Consider the following 23451-nt stretch of genomic DNA (forward strand, 5'->3'; position numbering starts at 1 on the left):
GAACCAGGTCAGTGATACTGTTCCTGACTGACCAGCTCCTAAGCTAGGTCCTCTGCTTTCCCAGAGAAAGTGTGTGCTACTAATACCGTTAATAAACTCCTTTTCTGACAAAATTAGGGTTTCTGTTGTTTACAGCTAAGAATCCTGACTGATATAGCAAGTCAGGTAATATTTCATCACTTTTGTTCAAAGGCCCCTGTACGATTTATAGAGCAAACAAATGGAGTGAGATCCTCCCAGTAAGTCCAGGAGTCGGAGTGAGCTGCTGAACAAGATGTTCTTGACCATTTCTGAAATCATTTCTTAAAAGGATTAACAGGATGAATACATCATATGCTGTTTTAATCGTAGTATCTAAAATATGATTTCTTTTTTCCTATCAGACAGAGATGCGAACACAGCCTATCCCCTTAAAAGCATTCAGTTACTTTCTTGTATGCTCTAAGGTATCACGTTGCTCAAGAAGTTCAATCATGCCTTCTAAAAAACTTGAATATTTTATCCTGCTTAATTATTCCCAAGGAAACCATGATGTCATTGCATTAATCTGGCTCAGTCAGTAGCATTACCTTGCATTAGCATGATAGAAAAAAATCTCAAAAATGCATCCTTGGGAGAAAAGACCAAGTAGCAAGTGAAAAATCTAATTTTTGAAACTGGAAATAAGCACTCTTACTTTATCTTCAGTTAGAATTGGTATTTCTCCTATAATAACTTCATTCACCCTGGGTAACACATTTAGTTCCCCCTAATCACTGTAACTAAATTGTACAGAAGTTCATATTATATTTTCCTTTTGGCTTACTATCACTAACTTTCACCACCGCACTTAAAAAAAATATTTTCAGTAAGACCCAAATGGCTGCAGAAATCACATGAAAAACAAAACTCTGGCACATGAAAAAAAAAATTCTTACTAACAGTAAGCAGCAGGATTCTGAGAAAAATCAACTTGCAGGAAAACTTTTTTTAGCTTGATGGCAAGAGTTTGGGAAAAAGGAACTTACAGGAAAAAGTGTTTGTGTTGCCAGTTATTCATTCACTTTTTTTTTCTATTTTTTGCAATATCCAAGTAGAATTCCTTGTCCTAGACCTAATTTTATTTTCCATTTTATCCTCTAAAGGTCTCAAACAATCTTCTGAATATAAACTTCAGTAATTAACCATTGAAAAGATGGTAATTCCACAGATGTAAGTTTTAAATATTCAGTTCAAAAATAAAAAGTTAGATTTAAAAATGTATTTCTGATCTCAATAAAAGCAAATTTAAAACAGCAAAAATAATGTTAAAAAATGTATATGCTATATATGTGATGATTCTGTCCCTCATTACTTCAGATTGGCGCAAAGAGCGGTGAATCCACCCACACAAATGCAGATTCTGTCTATAAGGCATGATTCGCGTGAAGCTAGATCATTTGCACAAGGCCACAGAGTTTTATGCAACATTCATAAAAGAGCCATTTCCTCTTCTGTGCTCTAAAGTCATTATTAACCAGAGATACTAAAAACTCAAGCAGGCTGCAACCTGCCTGACCTACAGAAATGAGAACCTCTCTCAGCATACTTCAAACTAAGCACTGACTCATGAGGAAAAAACAGGTTGCTGTTAAACTGAGATCTTCTAAGTTAGGGTCCCCAGTCTGTAGGCTCAAAGAGAAGCCCGAGATTGGAACAGGTGAGAGCATGAGAGGCTGAAGCATGTAGCATGGCAGGGGGAGGTCGTCAATACCACCACCACCATAAGTTTAACTAACATCCTGCAGCACTAGGAACCCCTGCAAATCTCAGAGAGGACCTGCATGGAGGAGAGAGGCATCCCGGGGAAGACTTCCACACCCACCATTAGATCCCAGTTTCCAGCTGGGGGCGTAATGGGAAGTGAACACAAGGAGGACATACACAACACTGAAGAGGGACGCACCAGAGGGTTTAGAACACTCACATGAACGCACAGCTTTCATAAAGTAAACAGATAAGGGCAGAGGATGCTTTAGAAAACCCAGGAGCCCTATAACTGGGGGTAAGTTAAGCACCATATGTCAGTTTAACCCAGTACTGTACAGCCATTAAGAAACGCTCATCACCAAGCTCATGGCAATGTTCTCTCATTATACCCTGAGGGAGGAGGGGAACAAAACTCATCTAGTTACCTTCCTCCTTCACTGTTTTCACACTGGGCACGGACAGATGGAAATGGTTCCACCAGTTTGGTTTGCTGGTTTCTGCCTATGTACAAAAGTCATTAGTGGACACAGGCAACATCTACTTTCAGTATCAGACATTTTCAGTATCAGGAGGGATGTCACCTGGAAAAAGGAGTGGTCCTCTGGTCAGGCATTACTACAGTTTCATGTTTATTTCCTGTTACCCACAAGAAAACGGAAATGGCTCGAAAGGAGGCTGACCCTGGGCCACCTGACAGCTGGGGCCCTGGGCTACATCACTCCACAAGTACTATTTAACTTGTAATGCCATTTAAAATGTTATCACACATTTACTTAGCTTTGCAGTTTATAACAAACCTACCAAACAGGACAAACCAGTCTGGATTATATAATATGTAAATATGCCAGCCAGCCAGGGAGCATGCAGTGGAGGATAAGCTAGAGCAATGGTTAAATGAGCTAAACTCTCACTATACCTGAAGGTAGCCTCTTCATTCACATTTCATGGTTAGGCTAGTACTTTGTAACTAAATTACGGAGAACACAACAACCAATGAAAATGTTATATGTCACTCCACAAATACCACCTAGAAGTCACTAAAATTAATTAAAAGGGACACAAAAGTCAATATTTACATTTTACCTAGTTTTTTTTTAAATTTGATGTACCTACTGAATAACTCATATTTAGACCTAAAAATATTAACACATTCTAAAGAGACTATCAGTGATTAGTATCATTCACACCCACACCCACACCCACACACACAATATCAGCTTAAATGTGGGCCTGGTGCCAGAACCAAATTTCACTAGTGTTGTTAGAGGACTTGAATAAATTGTTTGTTTCATGTAAGTACTTGTTTGAGAAAAGGATTTTATATCTACCACCCTCAGAGATGTTAAACATGTACTAAACAGTGAACTAGTAACATTCCATAAGTATTCCTATAAACAAGAAACGGACACAACAGAGAAGCTCCACAAACATGAAGTTAACATTCTATGACAAAAAATGTAAATATAGAAATGATCAAAGGTATTCATTAGGGACGCCTGGGTGGCTCAGTTGGTTAAGCGGCTGCCTTCGGCTCAGGTCATGATCCCAAAGTCCTGGGATCGAGTCCCACATTGGGCTCCTTGCTCAGCAGGGAGCCTGCTTCTCGCTCTGCCTCTGCCTGCCACTCTATCTGCCTGTGCTCACTCTCACGCTCTCTCTCTCTGACAAAAAAATAAAATCTTTAAAAAAAAAAAAAAAAGGTATTCATTAACCCTACACTGCTTCATGATTACAATCACCTATAAATTTTTTCTTTTAAGCAGGCTGTTATGAATCACTAAGGAAAAAAAGCTGTGAAGACTCAAAGATATATTGATGTAATTAGTTAAAAGTAGATAGTGATTATGTAAATATATAAATAACATACATTATTCACAAAATTACAAGTAAATCAACAAAATTCACCAAAAGCTAGCTGAAATTTAATAACTTGCATCTAGAAATATAAAAGCATATATATTTATAGATATATATAACATATATTTATATATACATTATTTGACTGGCATATAAAATATAAATAGATATGCTCATTACAATACCTGTTAAAAATTTAGGACTTAAAGGTACCAGGGTTCTTTCCTAGGTTCTCATTTTTTAAAATTTTTTTAAAATAGCTACACTATATTTGTGTGATTTTAATAAATTGGGTCTTAAGAACCAACTTTGAAGAAATAAAGGGGGGAAAAAAGCCCTAAGCAGGAAGAAAACCCTCTTGGGTAAGTCTATTAAGTACACATTTGACATATTACTTCAAAATCTTTCACAGGAGCAGTGAGACATGGTGTTATCAGGCTGTATCTTTCTATTCTGAAGAGTAAGCAAGAGGCAGGGTTGCAAACTGGCCTAAAAAATGGAAACTACCACACAATGGCAAGCACCCATGGTTTCAACAGGTTGTAGATTCAAATGCCTCCTCATTACCTTGTCATTCCACCCTTCAATGCAGTATGTGTGAAATGGAAAAAAAGCAATCATGGAGAATAGGTTCTATAAAAGCTGCCTGGTGGTTTTCATACTCCCTAACCTGGCCCCCAAAATAAGAACTACAGAGCTAAGCGTATTGTGCTGCCTCATCTTCTTACCCTTAAAATCTGCTACATCACAATATCCAAGAACCTGGTTTCAGCTATTATTTCCTTAACTAGTTTTAGGGCCCCAAGTTGTGGTTTCAGGCAGATGGTGTCAATGCAAAGTTAAAGAAGTATTTCTGGACACAGTTACAGGCCACAAAACTAGAACCTTGTAAAGACCATTTCTGTGCTCCACAGAGCTGGGCCAGGCTGGCCTCTTTATGATCTGAGCATCCACAGGACAGAAGTTGACTCCACAGACACCCCAGTTTATCCTGTCTGTCTTGTTCCAGCCATTTGTGTTCACACGATAAGCTTGCAGAAGAGGTTCTCCAGATCGGCCCACAGAAAGAGCTTTAGGACTAATGTTGCAAAAACCAAAGACAGGCTGAGTGGGAACTAAATCTAATCCGGGAGAGATTATCAAAGGTATTTCTGAAACAAGTCCCAAGGTACATTTCCCCCTCCCCCTCCAAAAATACACAAAGATGGTGGGAAGAGAAGACCTCAAATTTCTGCAGAATTAAAAAAAAAAAAAAAAAGTTGTTCTGTTGGGAGAATAAGGGAAATATCCTAAATAGCAACTTCTAAAACGTTTCCCCTCCAAGAAGCAAAAGTAAACATTTTACAGGCTCAAATCTCTATGCTCCTCTCAGAAGTTCCCATTGCTCATCTGGCAAGCATCCAAATAGCCTAGCTTCGCTGGCAAGGGTTCAAATACAGTTATTCAAAATATGTTAATAAGGCTAACACGGTGCTTCCACCATGTAACCCCACCCTCCCTTTCTTTGTGCGAAGTGAACCTGTGCAGGTTAAAACAGGCGTGCCAAACACTTGCTATGTGAGATACTGAGTGCTGGCTAAACCATTGCCAATTTAAAATAAGCATTTAGGGAGAATGGCTTGTTCAAATGTATGCTGTCTTAAAAAATGGGTATTGTGAAGCTCACTCCCACTGCCATATACCTCCACAGGTATGAAAATATAAACACTACTGATTTACATTCTTTAAGTACCACATTCAAAGTACCTTAAAGATCCCAAAGTACTTTGCAAGTATTCTTTATTTTTATAAAGATTTTATTTATTTGACAGAGATCACAAGCAGGCAAAGAGGCGGGGGGGGGGGGGGGAAGGGGAGCAGGCTCCCCGCTGAGCAGAGAGATGCAAGGCTCAATCCCAAGACCCTGGGATCATGACCTGAGCCGAAGGCAGAAGTTTTATTAACCCACTGAGCCACCCAGGCACCCCTGCAAGTATTCTTTTAAAAATAATTTCCCAGTGAAATATTTTTAGTGGTTACACATTGTTCAGATAATAGCAAATGGAATCAAAAGCAGAACTCATATTTTGTCAGCTAATACACCTACCTATTCAGCAATATCTCTTTAGCCGGATATCTAGTATTCCTTCTGTGTACACAAAGAAATCACAGAGCAACTAGCCAGTCATCTTTGGTTTATATATATTCTAAAAATCTCAAAATTGCTCCCACAAAAATCAGACTAGCTTAAAATTTTCATTCTTCTTTCCTCCTGCCTTCCCAAAAAGCATTTAACATGTTCCTTCATCCACACAGACATTCCACACATAGTCTGAATTTTAAAACTTAGGCCACACAGCTTCATTTTCAGTAGAACAGAAAGTGCTGTTCCAAAATAATCTCAACATCGCCCAGTCCCTAAGTTAGTCCCCCAATCACCAGACCCTACACAGGAAGTCAGGATCTAGTATCTTAAGTTTAAAAATTAAAGGGAGATTGGAAGGAAGGTATAAATGGGATTACACACTTACCCAGGGTGACTCATTCTTATATGCTCAAGATTAAACTGAACACTGACTCTAGATCACGAAAGAATTTTTCCTCAGGGGCAGACAGGGGCATGGGATTTCCAAATGTACACTAAAGTAGGATCTTCTGTGTGGCTCAGGTGAGCAAATCCCACATAATTAACTTCCTACAACAGAGAAGGAGTAAACACAGGTGAGGTGCACAACCTTTCCAAATGGCGCTGGAATAACGCCCCTTCAGATGTTTCCCATGCTATAAAGATTAGATGGAGAGGCAAGAGAGACTGGGGTGGCACAACACTGGGACTATAGTTAACATCACTGAACTGTGCACTTAAAAATGGGTAACAGCAAATTTTATTTATTTATTTATTTAAAAGGTTTTATTTATTTCCTTATCTATCAGAGAGAGAGAGCAGAAGCATGGAGAGCTGCAGGCAGAGCAGGCAGAGGGAGAAGCAGGGTCCCTGCTGAGCAAGGCGCCCTATGTGGGACTCGATCCCAAGACTGTGGGATCGGATCATGACCTGAGCCAGAGAGAGCCGCTTTAACCAACTGTGCCACCCTGGTGTCCCATTAGTAAATTTTATACTGTGTGGTTTTTTTACAATTAAAAATTTAAAAAAAAAAAAAAAAGAGGGATTGGGGTAAATTTACCATATTGCCACTGCTCTGAGAGACAATGAAAATACTCTTAAGAGTCTCCATCTGTTCAAATGTGATAAATCACAGCAGCCTACTGAAAGCAGAGGGGGAGAGCGCGTATTGGGAATGGCATCGCGCTGGGCTGGAGCTTGTGCTCCTGTCTATGTCTGCCTGCAGAACCCAGCTGGCCTTGTAGTCAGGGTATTTCCTAGGTCCAACTGCCTAGGACCTCATTTTTTCTCATTAGGAATAGGAAGAGCAGTAGAAATTTTTTACCTCCTTCATTACTTTAAGAAAACCTGGTCTTTATCTTTCTTAAGTCATTTTCTTCTCCCTAAGGTTTTCAATAAAAATCTCAAAGTTATGAAAATTTATTCTGCTTTGGAAATATATGGTTTAAAAACACAAGAGATTTCTACTGAAAACATACATGAATGTTTTCAAGGCTAGAACCTTATGTGAAAGATTAAAAATATTTTAATATCCATGTTCCAATTTCCCTCCATAAGAACATATACTGTTATATATATATATATGCATATATATATATATATAATATATTATATACTTAATATATACTATTTCTCCAACTTAGGAATAAAAGCCAATTTCCTCAAAAATTAAGTATGCACAAAACCTATCATAAAAGAATATTATTAATTGCTAAAGACCCATTAAAATTAGTAGGGAAATATTAAACATTTAAATATGTTTGAGTACTAAAATCTATACCTTAAAACATATAAATAACCAAAGCATCAACATACTAAAATTTTAAGTCAATCCATGTACTTTTCCTATTCAAATATAAGTAAATATAAAATTACCATAAGGCTAAATATATACATTAACTTTAATGATAAACCATATACAAGAAATACTTCTCTTTAGTAACTTATACAAAGGACAATAAATCTGCTTACCCAAGATTTTATAACTTATTTTCCAAGTTGAACCTAAACAAGAAAATTTTAAGTTAAAATACGCCCACTGAAATCTTATGAGCTATATATTTTTTCATGCTGCAATTGCAGGACTACTTAATGTTATGGTTCTCCCTAATAGCATTCATCCTTGTTTTCAGCAAATATAAATATTCACTGGAAACATCTATTGATACGTTAAACAACATATGGATTAGAATAAATTACAGAAAAAATCTGAAAAAATAGTCAAAAATATTAAGAGACTCCTAAGAAAAAACGTTTACCAAGTATATGATTTAAAAAGTACAGGAACGTTAGAAAATAAGGTCACCTGGAATGAAGAGAGCAAATAGTGAGCCCTGACTTCAATTCTCTGCATACAGTAGAAGTCACAGGAGTCTAGCCTTTCTTGGTTGCCAGAGTAAGTGGTAAAAGTTGGTTCTGGGTCTCCGCATCGAGCAACAGCTCTTCTCCTCACCTCAGGAGCCAAGTGATTTACTAACCAAACTTACTTGGACTCACAGTGCAATGAGAGGGTGTGGTAGACACTTCATATAATAACAGTAATGATACTCGACACTTATAAAGTAGATGTGGAGATTCTCTAAGATCTTGTGAGCAGATGGGAAGAGTATGTAAGAGGCTAAAGTATTTCTGGGCATTTAAATAAATGGAGAAGAGAGAGCATGAAGGATGGAAAAAAGAAGGGAGGGAGGAAAGATTAGCAAGCCAGTGAATACGAGACCATAATGGTGAAAAGTTTTACAAAACAGTCTGGGTTGCTAGCATGGAAAAATGAACCCTTTGACACAGGGATGGCCAGAGCTGGGTAAAGAATGATTTCACAAAAGCTGATAGCCATCCTTTTGAAAGTAACACTCCAAAATCCTTTTACTTTGGGTGGAGGGCGGTGTCAAGGGCTTTCTGCATTGTAACTGAATGGAATCATGAAGTTCCTTTAAGGAACTAATACGCCAAAAACAGACATAGCTTTCTAGAAATAGAGTAAGATCAGTAGGAAGTTGGAAATAAAGTACTTTACTTTATTCCTTTGCCAGGATTAAATAACCACTTCCACCAAGTCCACTTCTTGACTAGTTTTCTAAATAGAGTCTGTCTTGTCTCTCTTGCTCTCTTTCTCTAAAATGAACTTTAAAAATCAAATTTCAGGTTTAAAAAGTAGATTAGAATATATACATTAAACACAGATACAGAGACACACATAGACTGAAAAACAAAAGAACTTCTTTGGTGCTCTTTTATAAATCAACCACATCTCAACTAACCCTAATTAAAGTGAACCAGACATGAATAACAACGACAGTAGGAAAGAACACTTGAATTTAGAACTATTCAAGGAAATCTGGATTTTAATAATATGCTCTCAGATCCAATAACCAGAATAACCAGAACTTCTGGTGAAGGGCTAATCCTTCTTCATAGCTTTCCCCTTTGTCTTAAGCCATTCATAAACTCTTGATTCAGGAATGCACATTCTTTTTTAAATCAATAGTTACATAATACCTTCCTTGATTTAATAATGTCTTCCGAGCATCTCAGTTAGGCACTTTTTCACATTCTAACCTTTCTAAAAATTTCCTTTCACTCTGTCTTCCTCTAAGTATGTCCCCTTTATGGGACAGTTTGATCTAAATCACTGCTAGAAATAGTAAGCACATAGCAACACAGCATATTTCCCTTATATCTTAATAGAGAGGTTAAAGTTACTTTCTGAGTTTTGGATTTTGTCTTCCTAGCCCACTCTTCATACACATTTACTTCTACTGGATTTTCTTTCTTCTTCCTTTTTCCCTCCATGCCCAACTAAGGATTTCTCCAAGTATAATTTCAAAAATCACCTACATCAGAATCAGCAGGGATTTGAGGCAAAAAGTGTTTTGGACTTCAACCTCAATCTACTAAACAGCAGAAGATGGGTAGGGCTCAAGAATCCTCACTTTAGAAGTTGCCCAGGTGACTATAATACATAGGGAAGAAGTCTGAGAACCACTGCCTCAAAGCCTGGATTCTTCCCAAAGGACATAGGGACTAGACCAAATAATAAACAAGCACCATTAGAGTATCTGAAAAGAGAGCATGGTGGCAATTCTCTATTCACCTTCCTTTTAAAAAACAGAGGGAAGAGGCAAGAAAGCATGGAAAGTAGAACAGGAGCGGACTATGAGACATCAGCATAAATGCGGACTCGTCAGCCCTGCTCTGTGGCTACTGCCAATTACAGTAGCCAGACCTGCAAGAGGACTGATTAAATGTAATTTATAAAAAGTAAACAAGCTGGGCAGCTTGCGAACAATGAATGGTGATACTGAAGCCAAGAGGTAATAAAAATCATGAATAAACACTTCACATCCCCCTCCCCACCCAGACAACAATTGGTTGTACTCTGGCTAGGATTAGCAAGGGCAAAAATGAATATCTGGGTAATGATTTAAATGACAACAGACCCTTTGAGAGAGATTCTGTCTATCAAATAAACCCTAGTGAAAGTTACACAGCACCAACCTCTAGTGTTCATAAGCTCAGCCACTTTAATAACTATTCTTCTTAGCCTTACTGAGGTTAAAAAAAAAAAAAAAAGTTTGGTTCCAGTGCTACAATACAATCCTACAGTTGAAATATAGTTGGCCCTTGAATAACACAGGCGCTGGGGTGACAATCACCCATGCAATCAAAAATCTTGCATATAACTTCTGACTCCCCCAAAACTTAACTACTAATCCTGTTGACCAGAGAAGACTTATCTATAAAACGATCAATTAACACATACTTGATATGCTTTATGTATTATATACTGCATTCTTACAAGAGTACTTTTTTCTTAATTTTTCTGGTATTCTAGGTTTCTAGGTTACCTGGTTCATCTGTGAGCTTTTGTCTTTTTTTTTTAGGGTGGGAGGGGCAAAGAGAGAGGGAGAGAGAGAACCTCAAGCAGGCTCCATGCCCAACACAGAGCTTGCCTGAGGGCTCAATATCACAACCCTGACATCCTGACCTGAGCTGGAATCTAAAGTCAGACACTTAAAGGACTAAGCCACCCAGGTGCCCCCATCTCTGAGTTTTTCAAATTGTTGCAAATCTCCAAAACATTTTCCATTATATTTAATGAAAAAAGTCCACATCTAAGCGGACCCACCTGGTTCAAATCCGTGTTGTTCAGGGGTCAAGTATATAGCTTCTAATGGACACGTAGGGAAAGAAACTAAATAATATGCATGCAGAAACTAAGCTTTGTGAAGAATTTCTCTACATTAAGGTTTCTCAATGTCAGCACTACTGGGCTGGATAATTCTTTGTCGGAGGCGCTGTATTGTGCAACGCAGGATGTTTAGCAGCATCCCTGCCTCCACCGACTAGCAGCCCAAGTACCCCTGCTGTGACAGCTAAAAATGTCTCCAGACATTCTCGAATGTCCCCACAAAATTACCTCCCCACATCCACTAAAAACCACTGCTGGATACAGAAGCGTCATGAAGATAAGTTTGTATTAATAAAATAACTCATACAACATATTTCTGACATCATAAGAAAACTCACAGTTTCTTTTAAATATATGTATTCTTTTAAATATATATATATGTATAGTACATATGCATATTATATATACCTTTTGAGTATATCACCCTATTTTTCCATATATTTTTTCCATTACTAGAGGCTAAAATACAAAAATCTTAATATTGTTTAATAAGGTATCCAAGCCATCACAAAAGGGGCACATAATAAAATAACTGTGAGTACGCCCAAAGTCTTTATGCCCACTTAACAAAGCCAACATATCCATCAGGCACAGAAGGCACAATGCCCATGAGAAGTATTTTTATATTAATTTATTTTAAAGTCAGGATAAAAAATGAATATAACAATAACAATACCAGCTTGGAACTTACTCATCTTTATAGTGACACACTTGTAAAATACAACTTTTATTCTTCTTCTTTTTTTTTTTAATAGAGGAAGGGAAGCCCATGAAGGCAAAAGTAGCTGGGGTTCACTAGGCACCATATGGCCCCACGATCTGAATGGGTAGTAAGCAATTAAAACAAGCATGTTTGATCAGGTGTGACAGGCACCATGCTATGGAAATGGAAGAGTATCAAAGGAGGATTAAACAGATGCTGGCAGCCCACTGTGTCTATGTGTGAGAGTGGTGGGAGTTCAAAGGAGGCTTCAGGGGCAGAGAACTAGCAGAAGTTAGCCTGGTTGTGCCGGCAGATAGGAGGACCAAAAATTCTGGGAGAAGAAGAGAGCAGGGCAAAGGCCAGACTGACAGATCACAAGGCGTGTGGGATGTGGGAGTTCAGCAGAGCTTAAGCCGAGTGGGAAGGTGGCAACAAATACTACGGGAGGCACACGCAGGCACCCCATCACAACGGGCCTTGCAAACTGAGAAGAGGTTTGGGCAAACGCCAAAGGAACTGCTTAGAGTAGCTTCAAACTGGGAGCAGTATGCTCAGATTTGTGTTCCCGAAGGCCACTCTGGCTGCCTTAATGAAGACAGTTTGGAAGAATGGAAGGAGAGAGGCCACTGGCTACTGCCTCAATCCAAAAGAAAGGCAAAGGCACCTTAGGTAGCAGAAGTCGATTAACTCAAGAGATATTTATATGCTATCTTTTTCTTTAAGTGAGATTGAGAGAGATCATGCACATGCATGCAGGGGGATGAGGTAAGTAGTTGGGGCAGTGCAAGAGGACGAAAATATCTTAAGCAGGCTTCATGCCCAGCAGGGAGCTCCACAAGGGGGGCTGGATCTCACAACCCTGAGATCATGACCTGAACTGAAACCAAGAGTTGGACGCTTAACCAATTGAGCCATGCAGGGGCTCCTCAAAGAGATATTTGGGAGGTAAAACTGATAGGACTTGTCACTGGGTATGGAGAATGAAGGACGGATAACACGAAACACCTCTGCACAAGTGATGGTGGAGGCACTGACTGAGGGAACTGCGAGAGGACCAGGTAGAGGGAAAGGATAAGGCTGGCTGTGGATATGCTGAGGCTGGGTTGCTGTGGGGGGTCTATGTAGTTATGGATCTAAGCAGTTAGATGTGGACTGAGAAACAGACTGAGATAACACCCTTGAATCATCATCGTATGAGTCAAGGCCATTTAAGGTCCAGAGATGGGGGGCACCTGGGTGGCTCAGTGGGTTAAGCCTCTGCCTTCATCTCAGGTCATGATCTCAGGGTCCTAGGATGGAGCCCCACATCAGGCTCTCTGCTCAACAGGGAGCCTGCTTCCCCGACCCCCACCTCTCTCTGCCTGCCTCTTTGCCTACTTGCGATCTCTCTCTCTCTCTTTTTTTTATTTATCAAATAAAAAAGATTTATTTATCAAATAAATAAATAAAATCTTTATTAAAAAAAAAAAAGATCCAAAGAAGGGCTTTAAAGGTTAGGAAAAAATGCAAGGTTATAGTAACAATTATGTGTAAGTTTATAAGAATTCTGCAGAAACTGAGAGCCCAGACCTTTTATCAAATTTTCAAAGGGATTCCTGAACTCACATATTTTGAAGCAGCAACCAACAGCATGAAATGGGAGACAAGGCCCATGCACTGCTGGCACTAGAATGCTGAAGAACTCCCATACATAAGAAGACTAGAGCCCAGTATTAGGAAAGCATGGAAAGAAGATTTTGAAAAAAGGGACTGGTTGTTTCTCCATCAATGTAGTCAGGAGTTCCATGAAAAGTAAGAACTAAAAAGTTCAAATCTAGTTCTGCTATATCTGGCAACCAGGAGGTCATTGGGGACCTCAGAGCAAACCGTTTAGGAAAAGGACACAGACTCTATTCCATTAGGAAATGAGCAGCAGGTGGAAGCAGCCAAGTGTACAAAACGCACTCAAGAATCTGGCTGGGGGTGGGGCGCCTGGGTGGCTCAGTCGTTAAGCATCTGCCTTCGGCTCAGGTCATGATCCCAGGGTCCTAAGATCCCAGGGTCCTGAGATTGAGTCCCGCATCGGGCTCCCCACTCAGCGGGAGGCCTGCTTCTCCCCCTTCCCACTCCACCTGCTTGTGTTCCTTTTCTTGCTGTCTCTCTCCCTGTTAAATAAATAAATAAAATCTTTAAAAAAAAAAAAAAAAAAGAATCTGGCTGGGGGCACCTGGCTGGCTCAGTCAGCAGAGCATGCAACTCTTGATCTCAAAGTTGTGAGTTCAAGCCCCACACTGGGTACAGAGCCTACTTTAAAAAAAAAAAAAAAAAAAAAAAGTCTGTCTAGGGAAGGAGGAATAGAAAGAGTCTCATTCCAGCTCCTGCTTTGAAAACAGAATCCACTGTTTAAGATCCTGGTGAGAAATCTCTAACCACTTTCAGTAAGCCTTCTCAGAGTCCCTGAATTCACCTCCTTCTGCTAAATTCTTCTAGAATCTTATATCGAGTGTCACTGATCATAATATAATTTGCAATACTAAGTGCATCCTATGTAGCATATAAACGCCCAAAAAATAGAGACAGCCTTCTTGGTCCTCTTTTTTCTGAATTCTTCACAGTACTTTTTTCATAGCAGGCATTCCCTCAGTGACTGGAGAGATATGACCCAAGGGATGAGAGATCTGGCTCTGCCAGAACAGCTAGTTAACGTGTAGACCTGGGACAAATCAGTTAGTCTCCCAGAGGCTAATTTTCACTCCTTATAAAAAGTGGAGGTTGGATTCTTGACTAGGGAAGAAGGAGATCAGTGCAATTGGGAAAGATACTCAATATAGCTTGTTTTGGTAATGTAAATCATAGAAAGAAAATCTGGGTAAAAAGTCAAAAGACAGCCAAATGACACATGAAAGAGAAATGGGTTAGAAACATTGAAAAACACTGTACTAGACGATCTATAATTTTAGTTTTAAAATTGTATAATTATCTGGTCATGTTGTTTAAGAGATCATGCAAAGTATCACACCGTACCTTTAGACACAGAGAACAAATGCCATCTTTGTCCTCTGGAAACTAATATCCTATTACAAACACTAAAGAATGATAACTGAAGCCATAATTTTCTTTGTAAACAGATCGTGTGTATGTACCTTCTACTGTGTATACTGTGGGTCATTATGAAAATCACCTGGAAAAATACATCAAATACAAAAATATATTACGATTGCTTTTCCTTTTTTGACTACTTACTTAAGTGAAGAAAAAGGAAAAAAGGAATACTGTTCAAAAGCACCAGTTTAATTTTGCACCCTGTTCTTCAGAGATAAATGACCTATATACCCAGTGAAGATTACTCAGAAGGCTTTGGTTTTATGTAACAGCATCACTAGGATCAAATTACCTCCCCAAATACTTTGCATTCTTGTTCAGTATTTCCTTCTACCTTTTCTCAACACTTCAAACATTCAAATCTGAAACTGTCAAGGAGAACTTGTAAAATTTAATACTCCTACACAACTTTGGGGTCAATTATAACGATGCCGGAGGGAAGGGGGTTCAAATAATACCTCCTTAACTGAATGAGGTGATCATTCCTCTTCAAGATTTACCTAACGCCACTGGAATTCAAAACACTGGAGGGAGCATTTTACCAAGTGTTTCTCTTTCAAGAGTGGAAGATTAAAAGTTCTCTCCCGCTAATCAACTGGTCATCCCTCCAACTAGAAGCACTTTCATCTTGGCTGCTGTGACTCCGGCCAAGGCACTAATGGGAATATGTGATGGATCGGAATTGAGAAAGCACACCAGGTACTTAATTCTTTAATCAGGTAGTCATCTGGGGAGGAGTTCTGCTACTCGGAAAGTGGCCTGACCACATTTCCCAATACAGTAGTAACTAAAAACTGCATTTCAGAAGAGGAAAACAATCTACATGCTAGGTGGAACATTATTACTCCTAGTCTTGATTACCACATTACAGGGTCAGAAATAACTGCCCCCTTTTAGAGAAAAGATGAAAGAATGTGTGTGTAAAGATTCTAACACAAATACTCTGTGATACTGGTGGCTAGGCTTACATTACAGAGAGAGAAATGAAAACAAAAAGAGCAAGAGGGTAGACAGAGATCCACGGGACAAAGAGTGCTTTTACCTTTCTCCCACTTAAAAAAAAGTTAGCAAATAAAATGTTATAGCAACTAGGTAACTGATGTATTAAAAACAAAAAATAAAGGGGCGCCTGGCTGGTTCAGTCAGTAGAGCATGGGACTCTTGATCTTGGGGTTATGAGTTCGAGCCTCACACTGGGTTTGGAGATTACTAAAAAAAAAAAAAAAAGTAAGTAAACTAAAAACAAAACAAAAATAAAAACAAAAACAAGAACAATAGATTGAGTTCCCAACCTTCTCCTGAGAGCTAATGTCCTATGTCCTCATTTCACAAAAGCAAACCTTGACTAAAATTATATTTACCTGCTTCCTTCATGTATACTAACTAAATATCTGTAGGCAAACGACAAATATTCGACTCAACCAAGCAACAGGAAAGTAATGTACAAAGCCATGGCGTCAACTGACATTTTTCCCCTTCTTCAAACTATAGCTGCCCTCCTCTCACTTTTCTCTTGAAATGTAAAATGGAATGTTGATGTTTTCTTTTTTCATGTGTGGCGTTCTTAAAGAACGTATAAAACTGTTTTCAAAAAAAAATTTAAACCACACAAGTCAAAGAAAAATAAAAAAAGGAAAAGAAAAACAATGAACAGGATAGTTAAAGCAAAGTTTAATATTTTTCTTCCTTTAAAAAAAATGACCTAAGATTTTTACATTGAAAAGAAATATTTGGACTCTCCGTATATTGTTTTTAATTCATGGAACAATGTAGCTATTTGTTTTTTTCCTTTTAGGACTTTTTTTTTTTTTCCTTTTTGAACACAGGGAATTATTTAGGCCAAGTATGAATTCAAAGTAAAAAGTTGAGAGAAAAAAGAAATACCACCATAAGAAAAACTCATGGTGAATTTGGCATTCTTTCCAGTATATAAAAATAAAACTCAGTTTAGAAGTATGATAAAAATTTCTGAAATACACATAAAGGAGAGAACAGTTAAATGGTAGAAAAAATTTAAGATAACTCACATTTCCCCTTCTAGAAGCTCTATTTCTTGCAACTTACATCTTCATGTGCAGTTTGCATAGAGCAGCTCTGCTAAAAACAACCACATGGAAAATTTTTGTTCCAGATAATACTGCAGGACAGGGCTTGGCAGCTACAAGTTGTAATCAGAACGTTTCAAGAGCTAATGTAACAGAGATAACAACCAAACATGCGTTCGGTGCGCAGAGGTAACTACTTTTCACAAAGCAGGCTGCAAGAGGGTCAAAAGCTGTTAGGTTCTACTTCATGCACTTTCAGCAATGAGAATTATTCTCTTCAGTTAGAGAGTTTTGCGCCTATGAATAAAAGAACTGCTGAAAATATAAAAGATTCCCTTTTCCAGTTCAGGCATTCTTATATTATTTAAGGGGCTTACACATATAAGCCTGGAATGGTCAAAGTGACTAAAGTGACTTTTCCCAGTACTTCCACAGGCCTGAACTGCCACCTCCTATTCTGTAAGACTCCCTGCCATCTACTTAGCAACTGAAGAGGCTACTTATTTAATGGACATGGAAATCCACTGTACAAAGAACCACTTTTCCCCAGGAATAATCTAAAGAAGAAAAGAATGCTAATTTTATTTGTGCTTGTAGCCAAAGAGGAGAGAATAAAGAGACCTGTGACTTGATAAGTTTCCTGTACTCAAATCCCTAGACTGAGATAAAAGGACTCACAGAAATGTTGTGACTTCAAGCCAAAGTTCAAATGGCAAACTCAGATGAAGCTCTAACTTGGTGGAAATTAGCCACCATGTTAATTTGAGGAATGTGAAATGAGAGAAACCCCTCCATCAACAGTCAGAGGGGGTTTAATGAGACCCAATGGTGTTATTCTCTTTCCTCCAACACTAGCTGGCACTCACACAGCTGGGCTAAGATGGCTTCCAAAGTCCAAAATAAGACACTAGCCCAAGGGAGTGCTGGCCCTCCTGCTGGAACTCAGGAGCAAATGAATCAAAGGCTCTTTTATTCTCCCTCCCACCAGAACATGCTCCCTCTCTGTTGTAAACTAAATGCTTGCCAGAATGAATTATTTAGCTCAAAACAGACATAAAGAAATTCTTAAATAACACATGTCCCTTGGAATTTTAATAAGTTCAGGTGACCAAACAAGTTGTTTTGTTTGCTTGTTTCTTGTCTGACACATAATATTCACTTGTGGTCAGGATCCCATCAGGAGCATTAGGTCATGGCAGAAAGAGAAACTTCTCAAACCACACTTTACAGCTGACATCCAAACTCCATGCTTGAAACTTAGGTGTTCTGAAGCTGTTCTCTTCCCTAGGATGTCTAAACTCAACACAAAGTCTTTGTTCTTCCTTTAAAACCAGGTTTCCCTTTGGGATTTACTATTTCTGCCAGCAGGACCTCAGTTCTTCCAAGAACAGAGCCTGAAAAGTCATTTTTGAATCCTCCCCTGGCAGCCCCCTCCCATTCGCCTCTCAGTTTGAACTCTTAAGCAATTATAGTCTGAATCATTCATCTGGCAAGTAGTCATATATGGTCTTATAACATATGTCTTATAAAACGATTTAAATGTAGGTGCATTTACAGCTTGTCTTCACAGATAGATTAGAAACTCCTTGAGGGCAGGGAGCAGGCCTTTCCCTCCATTGTATTCCACACATGACACATTACAAAAGCTCCAGAAATACTAGTTGATTTATTCAGTCAACAGATACTTGCACTTCTATTCTGAGCCAGGGACAGCGCTGGGTACTGGAGACATGATGACGCAGGGCAGCAACTTCACAGCCTTGTACTCAGTGAGCCTGTGTTCTATTAAGGCAAATGCTAGAGAGTCCCCAAACTGCTTAAGCAGTTCCTCATACATTCACTAAACTATTTAAGATGAGCAAGAAATTAAAATTTATTTCCCAAAAAGGAGGCTTCTCAGTAAGAAGCTCCTCCCCTCTGCCTCTCACTTCCAAGGAAATATCTATGGAATGTTAAGCCACAAGAGAATTTATAATCTAGATCTGCATGCCCCTTCCCCATTTTAGAGATGAGGAAACTGAGGGTCAGAATGGTCAAAGAATCACCTAGATAAAGGCAAAGTCAATCTAATCCTGCATCCTGACACTCAATCCAGGATTCCTTTCACAGTAGCACAATTTACTCCAAATCCTTCACAAATAAAGTAGTAGTCTACCTGCTGTGATGTCCCTTCCCCTGTGTTAGTTTCTGTAAGAAAATTAGGAGTGATAGCACTCAATGTTTTGAATCTATCAGTCTTAAACTTCCTCTATCTGCAAATTATCAAGGCCTTATCTGCATATTTTTATGTTAACTACAAAATAAGGAATTCTACTGGGGCACCTGGCTGGCTCAGTTGGAAGAGCATACGACTCCTGATCTCAGGATCATGAGCTAGAGCCCCATGTTGGGTACAGAGATTACTGAAAATAAACTTTAAATACATACATACATATGGAATTTAGTCATAAAAAAGCTTTGATGCTTTATTTTTAAAGCAGGCTTAATAACTACACAACACACTGAGATAACCAATTCAGCTGTCAACAAAATTATCCAAGTATAACTCTTGTCATATTATTGTATCTTGCTCAAAGATGATCTTTTTAAAAAACTTAAAATCAAATTTTCAAAACAGCAGAATTCTAAAACTACCCTCCAAACTGATACAACTTTCTAATGGTAATTTTAAATCCCAAAGACAACAATCAGATTTAGGAATTCAGCAAGTTTTACATGGAGAGTTTTATACTCATCATTAAGTCCAGGCATAATGAAACAATTATCAACGATCAACCACCTATCATGAGGCTTAATGTAATTAGTAGTTGATGATCTTTGTTAACAGAAACAGTGTTCCTGCCACATGAGAAAAGGTAAAAAGAAAACATTAAGAATCTGAATGGACATTTACTATCCTGAGGTTTTCAAGAAAAAAATTACTTCAACAGACGAATTATGCTCCTTCAATCACTAAGTAAAAGCTTCAGAGAGTCCCTTTACTGCTACTAGTAATTGCAAAAAAAAAAAAAAAGAAAAGTACAGAAGAGCTTACAGACATCACATCACAATCCCATTTGCTGTAGTGGCACTACTGAGCAGTGAGTGACCTAAATGCTTACTTAGCACAGATCCTGGGCAGTCCCTGAACAAGGAGATGCTAACTCTGCCTGCTGGGTCCTCCATGTAAGATGTGAGGTGCCCACCCAGAGAAAGAGGCTATTTCTGTTTCTAGGCCCATTTCCAAAACCAGGGGCATGTTCTGGAAGTCCAGACAAGAACCATCCTATTAACTAACAGCTGAAGAGTGGAGCCCAAGCTGGGTGCAGATTCCACACCAGAGAACTGGCCAAGGTCTTGTTCCCAGACTGGCTGGCAGCTCACAGGCCACCTTGGTCAGGCCTCAGAAGCAGGTTCTCCTGCTGAGATTACACACCTGCCCAATGCTGACAGCTGGGCCATGGAGGAGCCTGAACCTGGTGTCCAGAGTTGAGGCAGGCCACAGGGAAGCATCTCCTGCAGAGATATGGTGATAACCAGCTGGCTTGAACCAATCCTTTGTTTTCAGACTTACATTTCATCTTGGCTGAAATTTCAAGTAGTGATGAAAATCTTACCATTATTTCAAATAGCTGATTTGTCTTTAAATAACTTCTTAAAAATCTGAGCACAACTGTTGAGCGCATACTACCAAGAATTTACTTGTTTTCTGCAACCCTAGTGATGGTGATCTGTGTATATTTCCACTGAGGTCCTTAAAGTAAAAAAGCAGCTGTTTAATATACAACATACGAAAAAACCAAAACACAGTGGTAGCAAAATTGAAAGAAAGCATGAAAATTTTCACCTCCACTTTAAGTAGAATACATAGAAGAGGCTCTTACCCTTTTGCAAATAGATATAGAAAAAAGTAAAAAGAGATGAACAGGCTAGGGAATATACACACTATTCCAGGCTTTCTCTTTTCATGTCCCTTTCACTCTCTCTAGGAAATTTAAGAAAAGCTTTCGTACCAGAGGAACACACTAGTGTCCAAAGAAAATGCTGTGTGAGTTGACTATGAAATAGTAAACATAAAAAGGAGTTGTAAATGGAATGCACTGAAGCCATAATGTGAGATGACTTTAAAGATAAAAACTAAAACAATTTCTTGTCATATAAAAGCCCTTAAGTACCATCTTAATTGTTTGGACTACCCTACAAATACTGTAAACAGTGAGACAACTGTTGAAATCCCATGGGCCAAATGCTCCCCAAAAGAATCAATCCCTAACATCTCATTAACAATCACAGTACCATTCATCCAAGATATCTTTTCACAGCAAAGCCATTCATTAAAAACCATTATCAAGCAACATTTTGTCTACTGGATGGCCAAAAATGTTTCCTTTTACCCTTTATTTTCATAAAGATTTTACATGAAAAGAAAACAAGAATCAGAAATGGGTGAATATATGCATGTCTTTGAGGGTCAAAGCTGCTTTAGCAAAAACAATCTGAATTGGACATCAAAGCCTAAAGATCGATAATCTGGAAATGTCAAAAACTTCTGGGCAACCAACTTGACAGCTAAACTATAAGATAGTCCTCATTCTAACTTACAATACTCTAGTCATCCTCTGGGACCCCTTAAATTCTGGTAGTCACCCTGCACACTGTTTTCCTGGTCCATATCCATGTATAAAGAAAACACTAGTACTCAGCCAGGCAAGAAGAACCCCACCTCCTCCAAGCTGTTGGGCATACTCCTCCCCCTGTGGAAAACAGTTTAGGGAGGCCTCTATCTCTCAAAAGTATCCCTATGGTTTCAGACTACAATGAGCTTATTCCTCAAAACATCTATTTAAAAAATAAATAACAGTCAGCTTCGGCACGCGATCTGAAACCACTTTATGCTGTTAGCTCATTTCACATATTGTCTCATTTCTCTGAAAACTCAGAAAGCCGCTTGAAGGGTCTTGTGTTTCTTTAACCTACGCATCTTATCCCCCAACTTGCTTCTTCCTTGCATTCTCAACTAATATTCACAGACTCCTAGAACGTTATAAAAACTGAAAGGAGCTTTAAAGATGACAGTCTGAGCTCCACTTGAACTAGATGAGTCATTAACCTTTTATAGCAGTTAGGCAGATCTGGGTTCAAATCCTATGGCACATTCTGGTTACCGAAACTGTTTTCTCATTTGTAAAACAGAGATAATACCCACCTCATAAAACTGTTGTAATGAGCAAATGAAATAATACATATTTGGGGGAGCACTTTTCATTTTCTTTGTCCTTGCTAAGACAATCTTTTTGGCTGATTTTCTTCTTAAATTATATAACATTAAATTGCAAGCCCACTAGGCAGGGCTTCTTTCCCACTATATTTTCTAATCTTATGATGCCTAGTCCAGTGGCAGGCATCTTTTGAGAGAGCCATAAACCAACCATGTGAAAGAATGTGTTACGTCTCTAAAATCACTACTTATTTAGGCAACTGTACTGTCCTTTAGTTTCCTCCTAGAACTTCGTCAGGTCCATGTGTTTTCTTAAACTGTGCCTCTCAAAACAAATTCACCTATCTCCCTACTTCCTCTTCTCACACACGTACAATCTTCTTTTTGGAACTAAAGAACTACGTAAAGCACGGCCCCCACAAATGTTGGAAGAAAGTTGTATCTCTACCAGAACATTCAGGAAACTCTGGTAAGTAAAGAGACGGGATCTGGAAGGGTTCAAGTTTCTTAGGATGTATGGCATCAAGTTCTTAAATGAGAATTACTTGTCTATAACAAATGCTGGCAGAAAGTGAACCAGAAACTCTCTGGTGAGTCGGTGCAGTTAAACACTGCACTTCACTCCACTATCCAAGCGGTGACTAATAAGATGAATTTGGGTCCTAATACTGGGTGTAGATATCGTTCAACAAGAATTAAGTTCCATTGGAAGTGCCGGCCCCTGACAGTAGATTTGTATTTAAGGAGGCACATATTTGGTTTTGAAAACACATTTTACTAGAAAAACATTGGTTCCATATGCCGGGACAAACGTCATTTCTTTCCTTTACAGAGGGAAGCGACGAAAGAACGAACGGGCGAGAAGGGGTAAGAATCTAGACCCCTGAAGAAGGCATAGATTTCCACCAAAGTAAGGTTGGTTCTTTCAAGGAATATTTTTCCTAACAGCTAAAAATGGTTTAACACATAATCAGCATCTTGTACCAATTACACCGATGCCATTTAAGTAACCCTGGTGGCCTGGGAAAGGACCGCAACACACACAAATCCTACGGGCCTCAGCTGTCCCCCCTCCTTCGAGGCTTGACAGCGCGTCCAAGGCGCCCAAATACCAGCCGCCAGGCTCCCCCCAGCGCCCTCCTCTCGCAGCAAACTGCCAAGGCTCTCGGGCCAAACCCCGCCGCCCCTCGATTCAAAACCGCGAAAATGCGAACCCTGCTAGGCAAACGGCAGGGCGCGTAGTTAACTTTTCTTTCCCTTTTGCACGGATTTGAGATGCTGGTTTCCAATACCAACTTCTCAGGTCCACAGTCCACTGTCGCCCGCACCTCGGTGAGGGGGGGGGCGGGGGCGGTGGTTAAGATGAGATGAGAGCGCCGACCGAAGAAAGAGCTGCTGAGTTCTAAAACCTCACTGGTTTCTCGGTTGCGGGAAATTCAGTGTTCAGCAGCCCCATGATGATCAAACGCAGACATAAAGAAAGACGAATGCTCTTCCCCTCACCTCTGCTACAAGGAGTAGTAAAAACAGGCAGCAGGCATTAGG

At 39.2% G+C, this 23451-nt stretch overlaps 1 protein-coding gene across 5 annotated transcripts in view; it reads right to left on the reverse strand.

The window, feature by feature from the left end:
• Nucleotides 1–23451, reverse strand: part of GAB1 (GRB2 associated binding protein 1) — a 122634-nt gene that overhangs the window by 98684 nt on the left and 499 nt on the right. Inside the window, exon 1 of one of the 5 annotated variants that reach the window (XM_032855625.1) lies at nt 16692–16808. The exons of the other annotated variants lie outside the window; for them this stretch is intronic. The gene's annotated coding sequence lies outside the window, so the exon portion shown is untranslated. Of the gene's footprint in view, nt 1–16691; nt 16809–23451 lie in introns of those variants that run through there. 5 annotated transcript variants of the gene reach the window in all.

The sequence above is a fragment of the Lontra canadensis genome, unplaced genomic scaffold, assembly GCF_010015895.1.
Source record: "Lontra canadensis isolate GAN:19392208 unplaced genomic scaffold, GSC_riverotter_1.0 scaffold10, whole genome shotgun sequence".
NCBI lineage: Eukaryota > Metazoa > Chordata > Mammalia > Carnivora > Mustelidae > Lontra > Lontra canadensis.